Raw genomic sequence first — 6,056 nt, 5'->3', positions numbered from 1 at the left:
TGCCTACCCTACAATCTTGGAAACGGCAGTACCGGTACATGTGTTCCTCCGGTACAGGGACTCTTACCTCAAAATGATACATTTATGCTTCTCCGTCATCCCAGAAAGTGTGTAACATCATCACGGGATCATCCTGTATGTACATATATTTACAGGCGCCGGCGCCTAAAACACTAACGCTCTGTAGCGTTGTTGGATGACCTTTCCGGACATAGGTTCCTATGTAAAACTTGATCTCTTCAGTCTCCTCTACAACCTCTAGAAGTGTGTAACTTGAATTGTTAATCCCCCTGTAAGTGTCATCCATATCACATTTCACTGCATGAAGAACTTCATGGCGATGATTTTCATAATCGAGTAGTATTCTGTCAACTCGAACTTCATTAAATTCAAACTTACCCCAATTTCTTTGCTAATGTACTGTTTTCAGATGAGTCTACAGTCAAAAACCATGGTAGCGTTAATCCGCAGAGTATGCATTACAGGAGTGTAGGGTATCCCCCACTGGTTAAGACAAGTTGAACATCAATGTCCTTGGTCAGTTAAAGTTATATGTGGAATCACTCATTAATCCTTATTTTATTGAAGGCTTTTTGAGTGGAATCCGATATCGAAATTTTTTCGACCGGGAACTACCAATACTACCTGAGGATGTTGCCTTAGACATTCGACAAAGTGCTATTTTGTCTAAAACTGACATGGTGAGACCGTGGCTGTGTACAATTAATGTAGGTTAATTCTTACAAAGAAGAAGACAGCAACCAGCCACTATTAATACTGCTATTTATTTAGGTAAATAGCGCCGTTACCGGTTTCGAACTGGCAAGTTCATCATCAGACGGATGTTCACATGATTTTCAAGATACACTTTACATTATCGTCCGTTTTCGATTTTTATTTTTGCACTGTGGCGAAGTATTTTTGGTGTGTTTTCGACGGCAACAACACACCAAAAATACTTCGCCACAGTGGAAAAATAAAAATCGAAAACGGACGATAATGTAAAGTGTATCTTGAAAATCATGTGAACATCCGTCTGATGATGATGATCTGGCCAGCTCGAAACCGGTAACGGCGCTATTTACCTAAATAAATAGCAGTATTTATAGTGGCTGGTTGCTGTCTTCTTCTTTGTAAGAATTAACCAACATTAATTCGACAAAGTACATAGTTTCAACATGGTGGTTGCTCAGCGCATTACTCAATTCAAGCACGGTAAGTATTAGACCCTGTTTACGGAGGTCGATGGATTGGCCCCAAGCGTCCCTGTTAATTGTCCTGCTAGGTCGCCTGATTTGACTTCACCGGATTTCTTTTTGTGGGGCCATCTAAAAGATGTTTGGCAACTAATGACAACAGACCGTGACAGTATGGCAGAACGCAGAAGAAACGCTTGTGCTGAAATTCTCGCAGATATGCTTCTGTCCTGTGCACAATCATTTGAAGAAAGGATCAGTAAATGATGGAAGTTGGAGGTCAAATGTTTGAACCTTTACTCTAATCGGAAAAAACATGGCGATGTGTGAGAGACAAGGGAACTCACATTAATAAAGCACCCAAAGGGAACGGAAAGCTACTATGTCCACGTTGTTGTCCATGGGTAACGCTAAACGTAGTTTCAGACTTTGTGTTAAACGAAACAATGGATCTTTTTCTGATCGCACTGCACTGCCTGTTATAAGTCGTAGTTCGCTATACGGTTACGCTAGCGCGTCGAGCAGTTCCCTTTGCGTTTTGTCGGAGGAATACAACTTTGAGAATGGGGTTTCCCATTAAAAGTTATGAAATAATTGAAACTTCCTGGCAGATTAAAATTGTGTGCCGGACCGAGACTCGAACTCGGGGCCTTTGCCTTTCTTCCAGGAGTGCTAGTTCTGCAAGTTTCGTATGAGAGCTTCTGTGAAGTTTGGAAGGTAGGAGACGAGGTACTGGCGGAATTAAGGCTGTGAGAACGGGGCGTGAGTCGTGCTTGGGTAGCTCAGTCGGTAGAGCGCTTGCCCGCGAAAGGCAAAGGTCCCGAGTTCGAGTCTCGGTCCAGCACACAGTTTTAATCTGCCAGGAAGTTTCATAGCAGCGCAAACTCCGCTGCAGGATGAAAATTTCATTCTATGAAATTATTACCTGTCCTACCCTCACAGCGTGCAGGTGAAGAGTTAATTCAATACCCACAAACAAGAAGAGTGGTGAGGGATCGAGTTTGGTATCATTAGATTTCCCCCTCCGAGACGAACTGAACACTCTGTATATTCATAAGCTCTGTATATTCATAATCTTTTAAAAAGGGACGTCGAACAGATGTGCAGAACTATAGACCTATATCTCTAACGTCGATCAGTTGTAGAATTTTGGAACACGTATTATGTTCGAGTATAATGACTTTTCTGGAGACTAGAAAACTACTCTGTTTCGAAAAAGACGATCGTGTGAAACCCAGCTCACGCCATTTGTCCACGAGACTCAGAGGGCCATAGTCACGGGTTCCCAGGTAGATGCCGTGTTTCTTCCGAAAGGCGTTTGATACAGTTCCCCACAGTCGTTAAATGAACAAAGTAAGAATATGTGGACTATCAGACCAATTGTGTGATTGGATTGAAGAGTTCCTAGATAACAGAACGCAGCATGTCATTCTCAATGGAGAGAAGTCTTCCGAAGTAAGAGTGATTTCAGATGTGCCGCAGGAGAGTGTCATAGGACCGTTGCTGTTCTCAATCTACATAAATGACCTTGCGGATAACATCGGAAGTTCATTGAGGCTTTTTGCGGATGATGCTGTGGTATATCGATAGGTTGTAACAATGGAAAATTGTACTGAAATGCAGGGGGATCTGCAACGAATTGACGCATTGTGCAGGGAATGGCAATTGAATCTCAATGTAGACAAGTGTAATGTGCTGCGAATACATAGAAAGATAGATCCTTTATCATTTAGCTACAATATAGCAGGTCAGCAACTGGAAGCAGTTAATTCCATAAATCATCTGGGAGTAGGCATTAGGAGTGATTTAAAATGGAATGATCATATAAAGTTGATCGTCGGTAAATCAGATGCCAGATTGAGATTCATTGGAAGAATACTAAGGAAATGCAGTCCGAAAACAAAGGAAGTAGGTTACAGTACACTTGTTCGCCCACTGCTTGAATGCTGCTCACCGGTGTGGGATCCATACCAGATGGAGTTGATAGAAGAGAGAGAGAAGATCCTACGGAGAGCAGCGGGCTTCGTTACAGGATCATTTAGTAATCGCGAAAGCGTTACGGAGATGATAGATAAACTTCAGTGGAAGACTCTGCAGGAGAGACGCTGAGTAGCTAGGTACGGGCTCTTGTTGAAGCTTCGGGAACATACCTTCACCGAGGAGTCAAGCAGTATATTGCTCCCACCTACGTATATCTCACCATGACCATGAGACCATGAGGATAAAATCAGAGAGATTAGAGCCCACAGAGAGCCATACCGTCAGTCTTTCTTTTCACGAACAATACGATACTGGAATAGAAGGGAGAACCGATAGAGATACTCAAAGGACCCTCCGCCGCACAACGTCAGGTGGCTTGCGGAATATGGATGTAGATGTAGATGTAGATGGCACTGCTTCGGCCACCACCCCACTGAGGTATAAACAACCTCGGGTACAGAGAGACACGCGCGCGGTGTTGTTGCAGCGACGGTCGTCCACTAGCAGGAAACACAGAGCTGAGGGCCCCGCAGAATGCCAGACAGCATTGAGCGTGCTGTAGCTGCAGCGTCGGCGGCCGTGACCCGCTGGAGGCGGAGCTGGGCTGCCGCTGGAAGGACGCGGAATCGATCACCGCGCGGGGGGCGGCCGCCGCAGCTTCTGGAGGCGGCGCTCTCTGGCCTCTATTCGCCAACTGGCTGAGGGCTACGTCGCCGGGGAGAAGAAAACATTTTAGAAAACATGGCTGCAGTGCAGTTGTGAGGATTATAACACGGGGACAGTAACCACCCAAAAGTATCGCATAAAAAATTCGTTTACGTATAACCAGTACCAGTCTCGGAGTTTTCTACTAAATCCATCCTTGGATGGCACTTGCAGCCTTTTGTACTGACGCCTCACTTTGTAGTCTTTTATTGTTTAGCGTATAACAAGCAGGCCTCTTTGTTTATCTTTTTCTTTCACTCTTATAGGCTCGGTGCTCTGATATCATTTTCATAAGTAAGTATTCTAAAAATAAACAAACTAGAACAAATCGCTTTTGAAGATTTGAAGATTTCCTTGAATACATTTTTCTAGATTGTGAATAGAGCTGATAGTAGACCAGTTGTTACAGATTTTTTATTTTTTTAAAAATTTGTTTTTAGGTGTAAGAAAGGGAAAAGATATGTTTTGCACCTTTAGTCAACAAAAATTGGACAAATCACTTGCAGATACAAAATAAGTAGACACATTATTCATTCCATTTGCATAAATATCACACGATTACAGTCTTATGTCACATGTTCACATTCTTGTAACACATGAAATTCTTATTTTAGGAAAAAATTATACACTTTGGCAGTTTTTCCTAAGATTCTGATTAATTTCTCTACTTTCCATCTAAAGGCAGTTCAAACAATGTATCAACAGAGCATATTCTGAAAGAATTTAAAATCAATGTACATTGTTCTTATTTTTAAAAAAAATCATGTTCTTGTGGATATAAAATGTACACTGACATAAACTACCTTAGTACTATTATTATTATTATTATCAAAACTTTGCTTAACGTAAATGATTTTCAGGATGTATTGATGATGGCTACGTTATTCAGCAACGTTTGTAAAACATAGTAATTCATAGCATATCACTACAAAAAAGGATTTTTTAAAAGAAGGAGTATAACATTCAAATCTTACGAGTGTGAAATACCTAGTTTGACGCTTGCTAATAACGACATTGGTTTTTTACTTTTATTTCAATTCTATATAAGCAGGGAAGATTGTTGTACTTTGTAACACTTTTGCCTCTAGCCATCTCTGTAACAGAAATTTAATATATTTTCTAAACCCATTTTTAAATGATGGTATCCACTTTTTATATTCTGCGGTTTTTACCAAATTACAAAAATTGTTCGAGAAAAGTAAGATTTTTGCAAATCTGAAAAAAAATATTCCTATATACAATATGGTCATATACCTAGGAACAAACGTCATATTGGAATTTAGAAGTGTTACAATTTGATATTCTTGTCAGTAGTGTATTTAAGAGTCTGTCTGTTAATTTAATAGTCTTTGACACTATTACAGACTAATAATTAGTATGTGAAATCAAAGTAAGTTGAACTATTATCAAAGACCACTTACAAAATTAAATCCTTTTCGAAATAGCAGCTAGCTATTGAAAATTAACACTTATTCCCATATTCAAGGCACATTAAGTTGTTAAGACACTAAAGAGGTTACTTCATATGCAAATAGCAAATGTTCCACGATATAAGATCTTCTTCCATTTCAAGGCATGAGATGGTGCATGACAGACAACGTATGGCTTCACTGTCCACACATTATATATCTGGTTTTAAAAATATGTATAGAATTTTACACATTGTAAAAATTTCAAGCTGAAGAAGCAACAAAATCTTCTAAATACATTTGATGTGTAATACAGGGTTTTTCATAATTAAAGGCGTAAACACTTAAAGCTGAAACTATATGATACTAGAAACAAAAGATGGTCTAGGAAACATGGCCACTTAAATGCATACCTTAAGAGCTATGAGCACATCATCTTCGATTCTGTGAAATAAATATCTTCTACTACAAGGTCTTTGATTTCCATGCTTTGGGGGGAGGTAGTGCGGAGCCAAACAAGGAAAATTTGTAGCAAATATTATATCTAAAATGCATACCTTACTAGCTATGAACACTAGTTCAGTAGGAGAGACATGTTTCAGTAGTGAAGATGAATAAGTTCTTAATGGTACTCATTTCAGAGTCCATGTTTACTAGACTTTTTTGCTTCTAGTATTGCGTACTTTCAAATGTATGCATTTGCGCCGTTAATTATGATACACTCTGCACATCATATAACTGTGTAGAACTATACAAACTTACAAAT

The 6,056-nt window shown here is 39.9% G+C and overlaps 1 non-coding gene across 1 annotated transcript; it reads left to right on the top strand.

Annotated features, from left to right (window-relative positions):
- Nucleotides 1–1,966: 1,966 nt before the first annotated feature.
- On the top strand, nucleotides 1,967–2,041 carry Trnas-cga. Its single transcript has one exon. It is a non-coding gene; the product is annotated as a tRNA-Ser (tRNA).
- Nucleotides 2,042–6,056: the final 4,015 nt, after the last annotated feature.

Source organism: Schistocerca piceifrons, chromosome 1 (genome assembly GCF_021461385.2).
Source record: "Schistocerca piceifrons isolate TAMUIC-IGC-003096 chromosome 1, iqSchPice1.1, whole genome shotgun sequence".
Classification (NCBI taxonomy): Eukaryota; Metazoa; Arthropoda; class Insecta; order Orthoptera; family Acrididae; genus Schistocerca; species Schistocerca piceifrons.
The sequence above is the reverse complement of the archived record's forward strand: the minus strand, read 5'-3'. Positions and strand labels throughout refer to the sequence as shown.